This window comes from Notolepis coatsorum (assembly GCF_963971535.1).
Source record: "Notolepis coatsorum genome assembly, chromosome: 17".
Classification (NCBI taxonomy): Eukaryota; Metazoa; Chordata; class Actinopteri; order Aulopiformes; family Paralepididae; genus Notolepis; species Notolepis coatsorum.
The window spans coordinates 60583874-60604222 of record NC_140181.1 but is presented as its reverse complement, the minus strand read 5'-3'; the positions used below and the strand labels follow the sequence as shown (position 1 = coordinate 60604222).

The following is a 20349-nucleotide window of genomic DNA, read 5'->3' as shown; positions in this document are numbered from 1 at the left end:
AGTGGACCACACCCCTGCTATGAGTGGACCACACACCCGCTATGAGTGGACCACGCCCGCTATTGCTGTAAAGAGCGCCGCTGGGGTCTTATTACTAAGAATAATGTAAACTGATATCTCTTGAATTTTTGCCTCACAACCCTGGCTCCGCCAGGAATCTGGTCAAAGAGAATTGTTATTCAGGGGTAAAAAGGTTCATCATCAGTATGCTGCTGCTGCTGCTTGGCGTTGGAGTCTGCACAGCAGGGGTACAGATGATTTATTGGGCCGGACACATAATAATACCAACAAAAAAAAGAGATCACTAGCTTAATTGGTCATTTTGTTTATCTATTCAATTCCAGCAGAATAATGTTGTTGTAAATGCACTTCTGTTCATTATCTGGTGCCTCAAGGAATACAAGGACGGCTATTTGTTTAAAAGGTGGGTAAGGAGGCATCATTTATGGATATTGGTTTATTATATCATTATTTTTTACAGATTTAAATTACATATACCGGTATTAGGATTCAATTAATTATTCCTTGTAAGATGATCAATTCTAGGCTAAACTGGTCCTCACTATTGGAGAACGAAGTAGAATTCACATGCATGCACGGACACAAAACATCCCTCACCTTGGCTTTTGCAATGCAAATAAGAACAAGATTTGATACTATGAGCGGTCTCCGACAGCACAACTGAATAATATTTTTTACCTCTTAACCCTAGCCATATTTTCAGAAAACTTGCCTAAAAGTACATACCCAAGTAAATGGATGATTGCTCCACTTCTACAAGATCCATTTGCATGTTCTTGGTATCTAGGGACATCGATGGACCTCAGGGAATGTATTCCCAGTGTCCGAAATATTGTGTATGTTACTATGCTTGAGTAAATTGTAATGAACCAAAAGGAGAATATAAATTATTAGAATTTGTTTCCATCTTTGACGGTGAATAACACCATGCTAACATTAAAAGTGAAAAATTCAGCACCTTCTTGAGATCAAGTGTACTAAAATCTAAGCAAATGAACAAATGAAGGACAGATCATTTACAGGGTTTTTTGTAGATGCAGTACTGAATTTTGCCATCCGGACACAGGCAATTTGAAATATGAATATAGAATATAAGGCCTATAAATGACCTTATTATGGCCAAGTCATACATCTATGGATCGGTTATAGGGCAGCAAAGACCGTTAATTAAAATCGACTGAAAGTACAGTTACTTTTGTATAATGTACATAGCTCAGAAATTTTTTACTGGATTGCGACGCGTTTTTTTTCCTAGACGTTCACAGAGAGAGGTAAAGAAACAACATAGGCTATGTTGTATTTTATGGCAATAACGTTTTATTTATTCATTTCGACGTCCATCGAAAGCCCTGGGTCTCCTCTTTCTTAGAACTACAAAAATGTCATGACGGCGCCACGTCCTCGCGTCTAAATCATCTGGTTTCCAATGCAATGCGCAAAGATTTGTATACATTCATATTATGTTAATAACACTTAAAATCATTGCTAAACAAACGTAGTGCTGAAAATATACACTTTGACTGCCGTTTTGATAGGGTTAGGGTCTTTACTCTTGGCTACATTTGAAAAAGAAACACAACATCACTTAACACGGACTGTATTTATCTATTTGTGACGTGAAATAAATCTCGGCCCGGTACCTATCGGGCTTAAGAGGTTAATATAAAAAGAATAAACCAAGTCTAAGTCTTGGCTAATGCAGGGCTGTACGTAAACTTTTTTTGTACATAGCACTGGTGCTACAGAGGTTGATAGTTTTGTAGCACAGGCCAAAATGTTGTAGCACAAGTATAAAACGTGTTATATAACAGTCACAAATGTGCCTATTGTATTTGTGTTATTTAGTTGCAGTGCCATGTTTGGCTGTCATTTTCATGCTGACAAGTTGACGTCACACAGCCAGACAGGTTACGTGTAAGGAATTATGGGATTTGGTGTTGGGTGTATGGACTCTACTAGGGGTGGGAATCACAAGTTTCATCACGATACGATATCGATTCTTTGGACAACGATACGATATTTGCCCATATCTGCCATGATACGATACGATGCAGGTGCCTGCAATCGATATGAGACAATATCATAAGCCCATTTAACACAATCAGTAACATTTAGATCAACTCAAAAAAGGTAACGAAAATATAATTAGAAAAAAAATTATTTAGCTCTTCCAGACATTTAAATGAAAAACAATCTATTGTTTTTAATACAAATAGACCTCCTGTTCACTATAAAGTGCCACGTTTTGATATATTGAGCTTTAAACTTTAAGTTTACATTTTTTTGGAACTCACAACACACAACCTAAAACCCCTTCCTCTCCCAAACCGTTCCTGCAATTTTTCTTATGTTGCATGATGATCATGAATACATTTATTATGTATTGTATTTTTTATGTTTAAATATCAACATTATCTGTCCACCCTCAGTACATTTACTATCAATATACTCGTCTGACTTCATCTGATCTTGTCAAACGCACACACACACAGAAGGGAGAATGACTGCCCCCGCCCCCCTCCTTCCCAGTCCCCACTCTGCTGTTCTCTCTGGCTCTGATCAAGGTTAGCTTGTTGTTAGCTTACGCTAACGTAACGTTAATTTCGGACTTTAACACGACGTGGTCATAAAGGAATGGCGAGGATTGCAAAGCATGTTAGATGCATTTGACCCGTTGCGGAATAAAACAGCAGGGATTTGTTTTGGGTCGCGAAATAGGCACACTATCCTTGCTATGTTGCAATGTGCGTGTTCCAGACGCTACTGCTACTACTGAGACGAGTACTGCTTTGTGCTGTGGAGCCGAGCGGATACGACACCACAGGATTTTCTAAATAAGAGTATCGATATGAACCGAACGTTGCTAGCTGCCGGAGCCATAGATATTATGGCTGGAGCTGCGCTTGGGCGGAAATGAGAGTTGCCACAGGATTTTAAAAATAAGAGTATCGATATGAACCGAATGCCTATCGCACCAGTGCTACTGAAGTAAATCCATTCATCGCACAGACCGATGTTGCTGTAGCACATGCAACATATATCTCGCACTGTACAGCCCTGGGCTAATGCAGGCTGAGACTGGTCCATAAGATCAGACCCAGGCTATAACACGCTCTGCTCAGCCCGCCAACATCATTCCAGCATATACAATTCAGACCAGCCACAAGGGAGAGCAAGGCCAATATGTGTAAGGACTCTTGTTATTATTCATAAACCTGGATTGTAGTACAACAATCTACCGTTTTACTAACTTTCTAACTTGAGTTCTTACTGATGCTATATTGTATAACCCACTTTGCTGGTCATGAGGATGACACCGCTGTGTGGAACCTGCTGACCCAACAAGGATACACAACGGCAGGGACATTAATACTCATTAGTAAAGACAGATCGAATAACGAGAGGGTCAGTATACAAACAAAAGAAGCCAATTCACAACTTGAATAAAATACTACCTCAGACTGCTGTATCGAGTTAACCCCACATAATACAGTAAAATGTTCGACAAGCGCCACAAAGGATGGATGGACCGTCTGGATGCTGATAACACTGTAGACACAAAAGAAGAAGTCAACATGTGTGTAATCAAGTATCCCAGTTATGGTTCCATATTGATGTTTGACCAGCCGAAAAAGCCTGAATGAGAGCTTTGGTCTGTTTGACAGCTGAACCTGCTCCTCAATGTCAGGACAGCATGGCAGAGGTCTAGGTTGAGTGGGGGGCTTTACTGCTGGACCCTGGAAGACAGCACCACTCAACGAGGAAGGAGGTTGGAGGGGGGGGTCCGGCCATGATATGTTGAGCTTGGAAACGGCTCTAGACATCATCTCCATAAACTCTGTGGAACAGGTCCTTGTTAGCTGAACCTTCCTCTCTCTCTGAATCCTCTTTTCCACTATGCCCTTCATACTAATACTCCTCTTCCTCTGAGCCCCACTGGCGGGCGTGAAAATCCCAGAGCTCCTGATGCTGATGGAAGTGCCCCCGAAGGGTGGGGAGGAAAGAGAAATCCTGCTCAGACTCTAAGCTAGCAGGCTCTTGAGCTGTGCTGCTGAAGTCAGCGAGGAGATGAGCACAATGACAAAAGGGCAGTGGGAGGGAAGTTGGAACAAGGGATGCAGGAGAAAGGGTCTGCAAACGCCAACTCTGTGTGTTCTGGTCCTATAATGCTCATCCATAGCAGCCATGTGCCTCCGACACTGGGAGCATTTCTCAGTGTCCACCATGACATGATCTGTACCTAGCTTGGTACACGATGGATGGATGAGCAGCGAGCTGGCTAACCTGAACCACAACATTTGAATCTCATGAAGCACGAAGAGCTAGCAACCTACCTACCTTAGAAACGCATGCTGGATGGATGGCTAGCGAGCCCAAACCACAACATGATTTGTTTAACCCTTTCACTACCACACTACAGAAGGTTAACCTTTTACTACCACACTAGACGGTTATAGTGTGGTAATGAAAGGGTTACAATTCTGTAGTGTGGTAGTGAAATGATGGGAAAAAAAAAAAAAAAAAAAAAAAATCTAACCCCGACTAACCTTAATGTCATGCACTTGTCCTAATAAACTAACCTACACTGTAACACGCAACACTTTGATGAACATTGTTACTCAGCTGATAGAGTTATACCCTTCTTGCTGTCTTGTCGCACAGAACTTGTAAGTCGCTTTGGATAAAAGAGTCAGCTAAATGACTAAATGTAAATGTAAATGTAAATGAAAGGGTTAACCTTTTGTCATGTGGCAGTGAAAGGGTTAACCATACTGTATGTATTGTCGCAGTGAAAGGGTTAACCATTTGTCATGTGGCAGTGAAAGGTTAACCTTCTGTATTGTCGCAGTGAAAGGGTTAACCCTTTGGTAGTGTGGTAGTGAAAGTGTTAAAGAAAAGGTTGTGTGACTCAGAACGAAGGCCATTTTGTGACGGAGCAGAAAGATGAAAACACAAATCCATTTCTCTGAGGAAATAGTAGCAGGTGTCAAGGCGATAATATGCAATGGTGCACTGTAAAAAAAGAAAGAAAAAAAAACTGTAAATGTCTGGCAGCAACGGTTGCCAAATACTTACTGTCAAATTACAGTAAAATCAAATACATGTACAGATTACAACCTTTATTTAATGGTTAATATTTTGATAAAAGGTAATTTACTGTATTGTTATGGCATTTAAACTTAAAGTAGAAAAACAAAAGTAATCTGTAAAATAATAGTGAATTTCCTGTAATTAATTTTGTACAGTGTGGGCTGAATAAAGCTTGAATGAGAGAGCTGACTACTCTAACAAGTGCCCCAAGTGCCCATCCAAATAGAACACTGGGGTCGGAATCCACAAAGAATGGATTGTGCGGTGCTAATTGCACCCTTAACTGCGGTATCTGCTCCGTTTTTGTGAGCTATCCACTAGGGCTGTCTTAAATACTTCGAAGCTTCGTTCGATGGCACAAGCTTTGAACATAAAAAAAAATAATCGAAGTTTATAATTTTTTTTTTTTAAAGTTTGTTTTTTTTGCCTCCAAAATCTTGCGCCTCCATTCCAATGAAACGAAAGTAAGCGGCGCCTCGACTCCACCTCTCTACAACAAGCATATGGAGATTATCTGTGTTGAAAACAACAAGGACATGTGCAGCAGACATGTCGACGAAGAAGTCATCAGACGTGTGGTTACACTTTAAAATATGCAAAGACAATGCCCAAAAAGCAGAGTGCCAGATATGCCAGAAGAAAATGGCATATCACAACTCTACAACAACTTTGTCAAATCACCTAAAAAACGTAAGTATCGTTGTACACGACGGCGACGCCACACAAAACATTAATAAGGCTATGCCTATGCTGCTATGACTAATGTGTTACCAAGTTGGCTAATTTAATTGTAATCATCTGCTTTTGTAGGTGCATTGTCTGATATAATTATAAATTAAATATAATATTTATCTAGAAATATCTACAGCAAGAATTTTAGGTGTCAGTGAAACCAAAATTGCAATGTGGTTAGAAGTGGTGGAGAGAATAAAAGCTAGCATATGAATTGTAGTGCCTGGTTAGGAGCGAATGATAATGGATGGATTATCCAAGTGGGGGTCCGGGGGGGGGAGCGAGCGAGAGCATATGTATGTAGGGTATTAGATAGCAAGTATTGGGTGTATATCTCGTATACTACATTTATTTAAATGGTGATTTCATTGGATGTGTACTGTTAATTAATGCTTGTATATCTAATTTTATGTTATGTTTAAAAAATTATTAAAAAATAAAACAAAACAAAAATTAAATATAATATAATTGTTTGCTTGATAGACGAAGGTTGCAACATAATTATGTAATGTCATGTCGTTGGCTGTGAGAGCAGCCCCACTGCACCCAGGCAGCGCAGCAGAGTGAAACCTTGTTGGCTGCGTCACAGTCACAAAAGGGGCTACTTAATTAATTAATCCAATCCACTTTATTTATAGAGCACATTTAAAAACAACAAAGTTTACCAAAGTGCTGTACAAGTCCCACAACATAAGATTAAAAAAAATGTATAATAATATTATAATTAATATTATTATTATTTTTTTTTCCTTTCTCGAAGCTTCGAATTAAAATCGAAGCTCGGCCCCGAAGCTTCGATTACCAAAAAAAGCTTTGAAGGTCAGCCCTACTATCCACTAAGGACATTGCACGGATGAGATACTAGCGCCGCCGCAGACACGCCCATATGTGTGCAGTTCTCCCATCCGGACCAATGCAATTTGAAATATTATTATAGAATATAGAATAGCAGGCTTATAAATTACCTTATTATAGCCAATTCGCACATTTATATATATACATATATTATCTTTCAAATGGCAGAGTTAAATTTGGATTTACCGGTAGTATCACCAGGCGTGCATAAGAACAGATAATGAAATCGACTGTACTTTTTTATTTTGATCTGTGGCTTATTATCCCGAATAATAAGAGTTATTAAAAAAATGCATACAGAACTATGAAGCTTTCAGGAAGTGTAGTTCTGAAAAAGATTTCCAAAATGGTCGCCTCTCGCGAAATAAACAGACCAAATTGAAAAGTAAAATCTATCTATTAACACTTTAACCTATTGCTAAACTTAACGTATTGATGATAATATACATTATAAATGCTGTTGTGACATGGTTATGATGTTTATACTTGAATACGTTTGAAAATAAAAACGATACTTTTCTCAAACAGTCTGGAGATATTGATTCATGACTAGCGATGGGTACCGAATTCGGTACTTTTGAGGTACCGAACCGAAACACGTCGGTACTACCGAGTATCGAATCAAGTGAGAAACCAAAAAAAAAAAAAAGAAAAAAAAAAAAAAAAAAATTATTACTTTTTTTTTTTTACTTTTCTCTTTTCATGTCAACGTTCACACGCACAATATATGCTTACCTAGGATTTGACTTGATTCAACAACAAAGCAGTCGGAGCAATGACAAGCCGAAAACTGTCGAAATTGTAGTTATTTGAAGTTTGGATTTTTTTTTACGACTGAGGTAGGTAAATTAAATTTCGACAGTTTTTGGCTTGTCATTGCTCCGACTGCTTTGTTGTTGAATCAAGTAAAATCCTAGGTAAGCAAATATTGTGCGTGTGAATGTTGACATGAAAAAAAAAATTAAAAAAAAGTAAAAAAAAAAGAAAGTAAAAAAAAAAAATTAATACATTTTTTTTTTAAAGTACCGAAAAAAGGTACCGTTGGGTACCGGTATCGATTCACAGGTACCGGTACCGGTATCGGTTCAAATGTGAAAGGTACCCATCCCTATTCATGACATGATGTCATTTCGGGACCGGTACCGGTCCCGTCTGGCTTAAGAGGTTAATGTATGTCCGCTAATGTCGCACTGAAAACGACCAAAGCAAATTCCTTGTATGTGAAAACTACTTGGCATTAAAGACCTTTCTGATGGGGCGCCCCAGTGGCGAACCACATAGCGCGCTCAGCCGCAACACGCCCGACCCAGGTTCGATTCCCGAACCCGTCGTTATTTGCCGAATGTCTTCCCCCCACTCTGTCTCGCATTCCTTCTCTATCTCTATCTACTGGACTGCCCAGTATAAATAAAGCGATAAAACGCAAAAAAATAAAAATACCTTTCTGATTCGGATTCAGATAAATTTCTCCATCACCGCAAATCCGCCCCTCAATTAATATCGCCGCAGGGGTAATTATCCCACGGGAAAATGCATTGGGAACTTGTGTCCCACGAGGAGACCTACCCCCGTGAATATTATTGCGCGGATCGGAATACGGGCGCGAGCGTGGGAGCTTGCGCAAAATCATACTTTTTTTTTTTTTTTTTTTAAACTTTATTTTTTAGCGTTTATCGCTTTTCTGGTCAAGCATGACCGACAGATACAGGGTGAAACGGGATATAGATCAGGGGAAGACATTCTGGTAAATGACGGCGGGTCCGGGAATCGAACTCGGAGTCCACCAGATCCGTGACGCAGCACGGTTTTCCCCGACGCAGAAATAGCGCCAAGATATGCGGTGAGCTACTGGAGCTCCCCCATACCTTTTTTTCAATGCCACGCTTGGGTCAGACTGGGATATGAGATGCCAAATGTATTTATTTTGTTTATTCCGTATTGTATTTCATTTATTTCGTCATTGCATTTGTTTGTCATCCACAAATAAAAAAATTTGAGCATTCCTGTCCATAGTGCTAAATCTTTATATCTAATTTAACACATTAGAAATCTCGTTGTTGGCCGCCATGCGTTGGTTGCCAATAACGTTGGTTTCCCCACCTCTGGCAAGCAGTGTCGTGTTACCAGATTCACTGGCGAGGCTGGACGCAGCTTGGATCATGCGTTTTGGACTATAACGTTGGATCAATAAACGCGATCAATATTTGGAATGGCAATCAGGAATTGGATTAATCTTTTTGCAGAACATCTGATCTAAGGAATCTAGTTACCAGTTTTGGGTTAATCAGAGTTGTTTTTCTCAGATTTCACAACGTGTGTGTGTGTGTGTGTGTGTGTGTGTGTGTGTGTGTGTGTGTGTGTGTGTGTGTGTGTGTGGCATTAGGCACTGAGCGCGGCACGAATAAATGATTTTTCAGCCCGCTTTTTTATCGTGCATAAGAACACAAATACTCGATAATCTAACGTTTATTTGAAAACGATTCATAAATCAGCCGGAAAATGACAACGTGTTTTGTGTATTCCAGTAAATTTCTCTGAAATTACTAGAACTCTCCGAAACTATACTCGTATTCAAAACGGTATAAAACGGAAATGTACTGATGAAAAAACAATCCGTTTCGTACATGTTGACTGCAAGCAAGTCATTGATAAGCGACGGGTGTATTAAGACACATTTTAAGATATAGTTTATGCGTTCGCAAATGTGCTCGTCCTCCCATTGATTAACGTGGTGGCATCCAAGCGATAAATCGTCATTTCCGGCTGGCAACCAATGTGTTAAGCACTGTGCCAGTGAAGAAATGTTTCTAATTTACGAATAATATTATTATTATTATTTTTATCCTCTTTTTCTCCGCCTGATTTTTCTGTGCTTTTCCTCCCATCCCAATTTAGTCGTTATGCCAATTCTCCCCCTCCCCTACCTGGTCGCGTTTTCCTTAATGCCAAGCAAGCAGTGCAAAAATGCTTCCGCATTCGTCACCGCACGCCAGTGCGGTAAAGCGCCCTTCTTTTCAGACAAATGCTACCGTGCGTGCACCGGCGGCGGCGTGCTCGCTCAGGTGCGTGCGTGCGCCGGCGTGCTCGCGCGAGGTGCCCGCGCATGCGCATGAGATCCCGCCTTGGTTCGACACGAGCGGAGCTCAATATATATAAGTCACCGCCCCTTATTCAGTATCTAGCAATAGCTCAATTGGCAAGGCCACATGGCTGTGGATCCTATGGCTCGTTTGCTGGCGAGTTCGAATCCCATCGAAAATATTTTTTAACATGATTTTTTTTTAACGTGTATTCTTTCGCCGGTTAAGGTTAGGCATGGTTAAGGTTAAGGTTAAGGTTAGGCATTGTTTCGGAGTTGGTTAAGGTTAGAACGGTTAAGTTTAGGCGCTGTTAAGGAGCTGGTTAAGGTTAGAGTTTGTCAAAGAGAATGGCAATATAATTTCTATGGTTAAGGTTAGGCATGGTTAAGGTTAAGGTTAAGGTTAGGCATTGTTTCGGAGTTGGTTAAGGTTAGAACGGTTAAGTTTAGGCGTTGTTAAGGAGCTGGTTAAGGTTAGAGTTTGTCAAAGAGAATGGCAATAGACAGCCTATTTCCGCGCGACCTGGGCGCTGGGCGGCGGAAAATGAAAGGCGCATTACTGCACGCCACTACGGTAAATTTTTGCACTGCTTGCTTGGCATAAAGCTACACGCTACCTGGTCGTTGTGCGCATGTGCCCCCTACTGGTCGGTCAAGGGAGCCCTGAGGTCTACCACATGCTTCCTCCGACACATGCGGAGACAGCCAGCGGCTCTCTTTTCACCTGACAGCGCGGACTCTCATTGGTGAAGTGTAACGCGTGGGAGGTCACACTGCCTTCACCACTTCCTGTCTTTTGCTGTGCAGGCGCCCTGATCTGAATGCGCCCTGAATGTATAGATGTAGCAGTACTGTCTATCTGTATGTCGTGTATGTCATATTATATATGTTATGATGAATTGAAAATGGGGGACCCTGATGTAAATAAGACGAAAGTCTTTCTCTGGTCTGCATCCCCTTAACAATTGTATGTATTGAGCTGTACTGTACTGTACCCATTCTGCAATCTGTTAATAAAGTTTTCAATCAATCAATCAATCAATCAATGGCCCAAGCCGGAGGCAATGCTGACGCCCGGATTCGGGACCGGAGTAATTTACGAATATTTTTAGTGAGAAAGTTGTATTTAATGTTTAGTTAAGATAATAGAACCTGCATTATCATATACTCCAGAATAAACGTTTCATTGGCCGTGTTTCCAGCGTCTACTCCATGGACCCAACAAAACGTTATAAAAAAGTTTATTCTGGAGGATAAGAGTGTGGTACAATTGGAACGTGAGTGCAGTCAATAATAATAATAATCTTTATTTATATAGCACCTTTCATACAAGGATTGCAGTTCAAAGTGCTTTATATAATGAATACATAATAAAACAAGCAGCAAGAGCAATGTATAACACAAATAAAAGTTACAGCATGATGCAAAATCGAAATCTTGTTTCAAAATCAATCAATCAATAAAGCCGACAACATTGGGAAAGCCGACAACGTTAAATAACAATATTTAAATAAATACAATTGCATGGGATCTCTGGGTGGCTGATGCGTTAACTGCTCGGTGCAATTTGTGCCGGGCTTTGTGGATTGGGAGCGTTTTTGGACGAGGCTCATTTGCATAGAAAGGGGAACATGTTTCACCCATATTACCTCATTTAAATATGCGCTAATTGCACCAGACGCAATGCTGATGGAACGCAGTTACCACCTCATTTCACCCGTTGCACCTCCTCTGTGGATAGCAAACTTGCGTCGGAAAAAGCTGTGCAAACCCTTTGTGGATTCCTCCCTGGGTGTTGGTGGGTTAAGTGCCTTTTTTGTAGCTTGAGCTAGGGCTGGGCGATATGGCCTCTAAAGGATATCGCGATATTCTTTTGCTATATCACGATACACGATATATATCGCGATATTTTGACATTTCCTCTAAAGCACTTAAAAATGCTTGATTTAACCCCTTGATGCATACAGTCATGCCAATATGATGATTATAATAGTCCCTGCAACATATGTTTGCATTAAATCATGAAGATGCTTTAAAAAATTATTAAATTAAAAGTTTAAAATGTTTTACTAAGAGTAGTCTACTGACACACTAATACTTTTAATTTTTTTATCTACTGTAAGACCATTTATATAAAAACTCTTGGGTACCTAAGACGTTTGCACAGTACTGTGTTTTCTATCCACTTTAGCACACACACTATATACACTACTGTGAGACAATAATAGTCACACAAAGGGATAATGGCTTATAGCAGACTTAATGATTTTATAATATTTCAGATAATGAAATTAAATGTTTATCATCAACTATCCAGTTAGTATTTATATTGTAACGTGTGGCCACTTTACATCATTGAACGTAGAGAGAGAGAGAGGTTCCTGCTCGCCGCGGGGCTGTATAACAGAATATAGGGATGGCTGGAAATCTATAGTGCTCCCACTGTCCTGTGGAGGGCGGCAATACGCCTAGATGCGTAGTCCGCCGGAAATATACAAGAAGAAGAAGAAGAGAAAGAGAGCGTGTTTGAGTGTTCTAATGTGCCATAGCTAACCACACCAGGATTGCATTTTGTCAACACAGTTGGAACCTGGAAGCAATATAAAGAAACAAATTGCCAATAAAAGTGAAGTTATCTTTGGACCTCTGCTGTCAAGCCTCGTCAATATACCCCCCCCCCCCCATTTCCTCACTAATGAAACTGGTATTGGGGAGTCATGTTAGTTAGCTAGTTTAGCGTTAGCTAAATGGCTAACGTTAGCCAGCGGCTAACGTTAGCCAGTTGGTCAATTCAATTCAATTGCATGTCATTGAAGGTCTGAGCTGGTATGTGTCTAATGAAATGACAATTGCTCATCATTGAAGGTCCGTGCTGGTCTGTGTATATAATGAAATGAGGAAAACGCTGCACTAAAGCAAGTCGGTCCGTGTTGATCGTTTGTTTTTAGCCGTGGCGGCTAGCTGACGGCTAATACTCGATGTTCACTGAAGAGTTTATCGCCGGCCACTAGGGGGCAGCGTCTTACCAGCACCCAACCGGACATGCCTTGATCTGCGCTGTTATTGCTGAGCGGCCATCTTAGTTTAGGGTGACCAAATGTCCTCTTTTGCCCGGACATGTCCTCTTTTCACGCCCTGTCCGGGGCGTCCGGGGGGGGTTTATTAATTCATCGAAATGTCCGGGGTTTCACTGTTTTTCAGTTTCAGTTTCACGGCCCTTTGCGAGCATCTGAAGGCTCAGAGCTGCATTTTTCGCCGAACATATAAATTACCGAATTAAAGCTCTATTCGTTGCCGTTCGAATGCCATCTGGATCGCCAAAATCCGCGCCTCGATTCTCGAGTTACATGCCGATATGTCAGGCATGCGACTTTTTACATGGCATTATCCAACCTAACTCCCGGAGAAGCATGCAGCTGCAGAGCCGCAGAGCCAGCGGCGCTCTCTGGGCCGCGCGCTGACGGCCGCGCTGTGAGGCAATAGTATCCAGCTGCAGGACGAGAGCACCAACACTCTCAGTACCGCAACACTTTAAGGACCCACACTTTAAGGACCCTCGCTTCCATTGGCTGATTTGTGTCACATGACCGTCCCACCCAATGGCTGAATTGGAGTATTGCACTGCGGGATTGATTGATTGATTGAAAACTTTATTAACAGATTGCAGAATGGGTACAGTACAGCTCAATACACACAATTGTTAAGGGGATGCAGACCAGAGAAAGACCTCAAAGCAGTACTGTTACATTTGTGACATACAGTAAATATATACAAGGGGGAGGGAACTGTACATTTATGATGAATTGAAAATGGGGGACCCTGATGTAAACAAGACTTGTGCGATTTTGCGCGCCGCGTGGGAGCAAATTCGAGACACATATTCGGTTGCAAAAAGGTGTCCCACGGTCTCCTCTATGGCCGTGAATATTTTCACGCGGATCGGAATCACGGCGTGCCTGTGGCACACTTTACCGTTTCGGCGAGTTTATTCCACGCTATGTCCTCTTTTTTGGAAATCAAAATATGGTCACCCTATCTTAGTTCTCATTCCCTCACTCGCCTGCGGCAGAGACGTTTCGTTCACTCATTCATGTGAGATGCTTATTGCACTATTGCTGTTCATACATATTATATATATATTATATTATATGCATTATATAGATATATATATTTATGTGTTACCATAGTGTTATTATGTATTCATGTTACTAGGGCTGACCTTCGAAGCTTTTTTTGGCAATCGAAGCTTCGGGGCCGAGCTTCGATTTTAATTCGAAGCTTCGAAAAAAAATTAAATTTTTTTTTTTATATATATTTTTTTTTAATTTTTTTTTTTTTTTTATCTTATGTTGTGGGACTTGTACAGCACTTTCGTAAACGTTGTTGTTTTTAAATGTGCTCTATAAATAAAGTGGGTTGGATTAATTAATTAAGTAGCCCCTTTCGTGACTGACGCATCCAACAAGGTTTCACTCGGCTGTGTGATTTAATTCAAGGTGGATCGCTGTTGTCGTTTGAACAACTTCAGATTTCATGGGAACTACCAATCCCCCAAATCAAGAATGTTTAAGATGAATGAAGTAAGATTTTGATTATTTGAAATATGGCCTGTGTAGACTAAACTATGCACAGAATTATGTCAGTCTACAAGGTCCGGATTCTACATGGTCCGGCAATGTAGACCTTGTAGACTCCACTACAGACCAATTATCAGTGAATGTTCATGCATTTTTAAGAAGGGCAACTTCCACAAAAAGAACTCACCAAAACATCTCAGTAGCACCTTATCTAAATGTTATATTTCATATATGGAGATTCATATTTATTTATGTATTGCATGCATTTCTACATTTTATTTCCTATTTTGTTTATTCATCCCAGTATCTTTCTTTCTTATGTGTGGAATTCTACAAGGTGCGCGCACACACACACACCTACACACACACACACACACACACACTTACATTTAGTCATTTAGCTGACGCTTTTATCCAAAGCGACTTACAAGTTCTGTACGACAAGACAGCAAGAAGGGTACAACTCTATCAGCTGAGTAACAATGTTCATCAAAGTGTTGCGTGTTACAGTGTAGGTTAGTTTATTAGGACAAGTGCATGACAGTAAGGTTAGTCACGGTTAGATTTTTTTTTTTTTTTTTTATCATTTCAGATAATGGTTGAAGAAGTGAGTCTTTAGTCGACGGCGAAAGATTGGACGGGATTCGGCTGTCCTAACTGGGATGGGTAGTTCACACACACACACACACACACACACACACACACACACACACACACACACACACACACACACACACACACACACACACACACACACACACACACACACACACACACACACACACACACACACACACACACACACACACACACACACACACACACACACACACACACACACACACACACACACACACACACACACACACACACACACACACACACACACACACACACACACACACACACACACACACACACACACACACACACACACACACACACACACACAAATCGAAGTAAAAAAAAAAAAAAAAAAAAAAAAAATGATTTTTTTCTTTTTTTTTAAAACTTCGATTTTTTTTTAATGTTCGAAGCTTGTGCCATCGAATCGAACGTTCGAAGCTTCGAAGCATTTAAGACAGCCCATGATGTTACACATTGTCAGCCGAGTGTGTTGTCTTGTCTGTTTCAGAGTGTCTTCATCTTTGTCTGTTATTAAATACTGAAACTGACATTGAGGAGTGTGTTTCTTCATTCACGATATAGTAATTTACTACATCTCACGTAGAACAAGCCACGATACATCGAGTATACTCGATCAGGGGAGGAAACTAACTTTTTGGCTTACCAGCCAACTGGCGAGTATCTGATTTTTTTTACCAGACAAAAAAAAATCGCTAATTGTGATAATTACTTCTTTGTATGTCTTTGTCTAAATAGATTTTCAATCATAGTAAAAATCACACCGTGTCTCTACTCTTTAAAATATTTATTAGCATAAAACATTAATAACAGTCTCTACTCTTCACAATATTAGCATACAACATGTATTAATCACACTGTCTCTACTCTTCAAAATATTAGGATATCACATATTAACATGAAAGAGGGAACTATTCTGGACTGGGTTGGGCTGAACTAGGCAGTGAAAGATGCTGGGCTGGACTGGACTAGGTTGGACTGGTCTAGGTTGGACTGAGTTGGGCAGTGAAAGAACCAAGCATTTCACTGTAATGTAATAGCTAAATAAAACAACTTGACTTGTTACATTTGCACTCTGGTTGTATGCCAAATGTATTCTGGTTGTACTGTACTTGTGCTGTAAGATGACAATACATTGGAACCGAATCGACAACGCTAGGGGTTCAGCAGGTGTATTCTGAATGCCAAGTATGACAACATCACCGTTGTGAAGGGCATATGGGCGAGTGGTGATATGGGGGGAAACCCGGTAATAATAAAATGTTACTCGGCTGCATTTAAGCAAAGCCGCTCAGTATAGTCCACTATGTTGAACGCGCGTTATGGTAGCTTGTTACATGCTAGGTAGCTAGCCGGCTAATGCTGGTTGACTTGTCATTCTCATCCGACTCGAAGGAGACGCGTCGCATGCTATTGTTCGCCCCCATGTCAGACCGCACTGATATCCGAAAGAGACGACTCTACATGCAATTATTTTCATCCACTGATGTGTTTTTGTCTAAGTTTGTCTACGTTGTCAAGCCGGTGGCAGGAGTCTGTAGGTCCGCGCGCAGTGATCTGTCCACTTCCCCTAGATGGGCGGCATCTTCTAGAAAATGAGTGTTCATTGGAGGAGCTTAGAGCGCATCTGTACAACGATGATGTTCATTGGTTATGGTTGGATTGAGGCGCAAATGGGAGGAATCAAGGGGGGAGTCAGAGTTCGGCTTGTGCCAGTGAGCGAATCAGCAGATTGCAGAATGATTTTTTTGTTTTGTTTTGTAATTACTAGTACTCGCCAGACTGGCGAGTGCTCTTCATGAATTACTCGCCAAACGTAAAAAATACTCGCATTTGGCGAGTAAAGTGGCCTAATTTCCTCCCCTGTACTCGATATATCGCCCAGCCCTAGCTTGAGCCCCTGCCCCCCAAATTGTCTGTGCACGCCCCTGCGTCAGGGTCTTATGGTCCAATCTCAGCCTGCCTTTAGCCAAGACGTTAACGTAAAGTTTTTATTTGTATTCAAAAAATATTATTCACTGGTGCAGTAACAACAATTTTTTTTTGCCAGGCCATTATTGTAAGTACAAATTTGTTCTCAATTGACCCGTCTGGTTAAATAAAGTTTAAATACATTTCGGAGTAGGTACTGTATGCAAAATGTATTAGAGTAATGATGAATTTTCAAGCCAATAATACAATGAATTAATACAAATAAATTACATTTGTTATTCACCAACAAGAGTTTGTCAGATTAGCAATTCTAGGTTACACTGGTATGGAACACACAAGACCCCTACGCTCTGCATCTTCTGGCCGCCTCAGACCTACTCCTATCCAAGCTCCGGGAGGGTCATCAAAGAGAAGTAGCCTATTCTCAGTCCTTGCCCCACAATGGTGGAATGAACTACCCACCCCAGTTAGGACAGCCGAAACCCGTCCAATCTTTCGCCGTCGACTAAAGACGCACTTCTTCAACCATTATCTGAAAAAATTATAATAATAATAAAAAAAAATAATAATAAAGACCTAACCCTAACTAACCTTACTGTCATGCACTTGTCCTAATAAACTAACCTACACTGTAACACGCAACACTTTGATGAACATTGTTACTCAGCTGATAAGAGTTGTACCCTTCCTGATGACTTGTCGTACAGAACTTGTAAGTCGCTTTGGATAAAAGCGTCAGCTAAATGACTAAATGTAGATGTAAACATAGGCCTAAACACACACACACACACACACACACACACGCATGTAATAACAAAAGTACAAGGTACAACTGAAAGCTAAATACTGGGTCCTCCACCAATTGCAAAGCAGAGATAGGCTATTCAGTAAAAACACAATGCAGGTACAGATAACACTCGCTGTACGTTTACTTGAAAAGTCTAGACATTTGTATTGCCGCGCAGTGAGATGGAGGTGCGCTTGATTTGTATCACAGGCCAGTTGCGCCTAGGAGAGGCAGCAGGCCAAAATGAATTGATAAGCGAATTCAGTCTGGGGGCCGGATGAAAATGATGAACTCACAGGCCTTCTCGCCTTCACAGACGATCCACACAATTCATATGCCAAAAATGCAGTTGCCCTCCAAGACTAAAGTTGTGAATATCAATTGTAAAACCCATTATAGAGAGGGAGGTTTGCCCTGAGTGGGAGGTTCGAAGGGTCAAAGTGGGTATCAAACAAGAGGGAAGACTGTCAGGTTTTAAACTGTGGATACCAAACAGAAGGTAAAGACGACTTTGAACTGTTAAACAGTAATCCAGAAAATGTTATATGTCTGCACTTTATGTGCTCATTTCATGTATATTCTACTAAAACTGAATCAAACCATAAACAAAGTGGTATTTCTACGCCCCACTATCCGCTGTCATTTCCACTGACCAGAGTGGAGTTGCCCGTTTGCCACTGTTGTGTGGAGCGATACTGCGTTACCTTTTCTCCTATTGCCACTATTGGGTGGATTATATATTGTATTGACCATTTCCACTATTGTGTGGGACTGTGTTCAGTTGGTGACACTTAGACAACCTTGTTGTATCTTGCTGGTGCATTAACACAATCTCCGCCATGCAATATGAGCATCTTATAGCTCTGACGCCACCGCTGTAAGCCTATGGAGTCGCTCACCTTCTTTGCAGGGCTATAACTATTTAAATAGTATACCTATATCTGCATTATTATGGCCCATTCGACATCGGGTATCCATCGTTCAGGATGTGGGAACATTATATTTTTCCATTCATACATTGTCGTTTAATACCGTCGTGAATATAAGTGTTTTTAGAGTGGTCTGCGGTAATTCCTAGAACGCGTGTTATAGGCCCCGATGCATATTATACTTAATCGATGGCATTTCGTCCCTATACACGCTACAATAAAAATTTCAAATGCATATGATCGGTATATATTATGCTCCATCATGCATGAAGGAATTAATGCATTCTAATTAATTGATTGTCAATAACGGCTTTCTTTAATACAACATCATACGTTGATCAGATGGATTGCAATGAAAGAAATGGACAATCGAGCTGGAATTAACGTTAGATTCCTCTTACCTCTGGCCGATAATACTGGAGGAAAAATATTCCAATTATTTGATTGCCATCTGCTAGAATCAGCTAGATCGTATGTCCATTTGGCCGACACCATAAACTCCAAAAGCATAATGATTCTTGCGTCTCGAAGGCGATTCAATGCACTCGACTGTTCATCTCGATTCACGTTACAGGCAAACTGCGGCGGGACGACATTCACTGATGCACAGAGTCATACTTCCTGTAGAAAAGTAAGTGCAACATCGGTCGAAATTCACCAGGCGGCGGTATCGGGTCGTTGCAATCGCAGACAGAGTGTCAGAGTTTCCCAGAGCCTTGGTGGATGAATTATGAATCGCAATAGAGAATAAAAGAAATAACGATCACAATAACGAGTTTACTCGTTGGCAATATTCGATTGGCGGGCAATAACGAGTTAACTCGTTCTTGGCGCAGAATGTGTTAACCATGTAAGTGTGAGTATTGCTGTATTGCTATTTTTCCTATTCCTAGCAGCCTTGTTTTGCATTTCTGGTGTGCTTACCCTGTAAGCTTGTTTGTGTCTTGTGGCAACAGTTTTGTAATAGCCTTGTTGTTGTACTGGTTGTTTCAACCAGTGTGCCAAGTGGCTGGTGTCCTGTGACACATTGATCATTTGTGTTTACTTTGTTTGTTCATATTTATTGTAATCCCGGTTTGTTCTACCTTTCCTTGTTGTGGGTTTTATCCCCCTTATTATTTAAATAAATACCATTTCACTTTTGAAAATGTATTGTTTATTGCCTGCCGGGACCTGTGCTTAACTCACTCACTGGACGGGCTGTCTTCACAACAGCCCGGTCCAGGTATTTGTGACAGCAAGGAAGATTATTTAGTGGAAAAGTTCATGATAGAAAAAGACAGTATGAAGGTTATTATTATAAAAAAAATGCTCTCCTTCATTTCAGATATTGACTGCAGAGAGCTACACTACAATGTAGTTTTATGAGGCATCATTACCAAGGCTGTCTCTATTTTATGAGATAGTCTTCAAATGGTGTAAAAATAAATATTTGACTCAGACAGTGTGTTCAGAGCTTTGTTCAAAGCCTCAAAAGACCACAGTCTGAGAGGGCAATCAGAAACAACTTCAATAATACTTAGGGCGGTCAGGTGGCGTAGCGTAGATTGCGTTCGTCACCAACGCTGGAGACGCTGGGTTCGCGTGTTCGAATCCAGCTCCCGGCGTTGTCACCAGCTTGGCTGGCCGTTCACACTAATACAATTGGCAGTATTAGGGGGTGGGGAAAGCTGGCGGGTGGGTCCTGGGCGTTGTGGACAG

The 20349-nt window shown here is 40.9% G+C and overlaps 1 protein-coding gene across 1 annotated transcript in view; it reads right to left on the bottom strand.

The window, feature by feature from the left end:
- LOC311244057 (band 4.1-like protein 1) overlaps window positions 1–20349 on the bottom strand; it is a gene marked incomplete at both ends in the record, with an annotated part of 103903 nt that overhangs the window by 56828 nt on the left and 26726 nt on the right. The window lies entirely within an intron of this gene.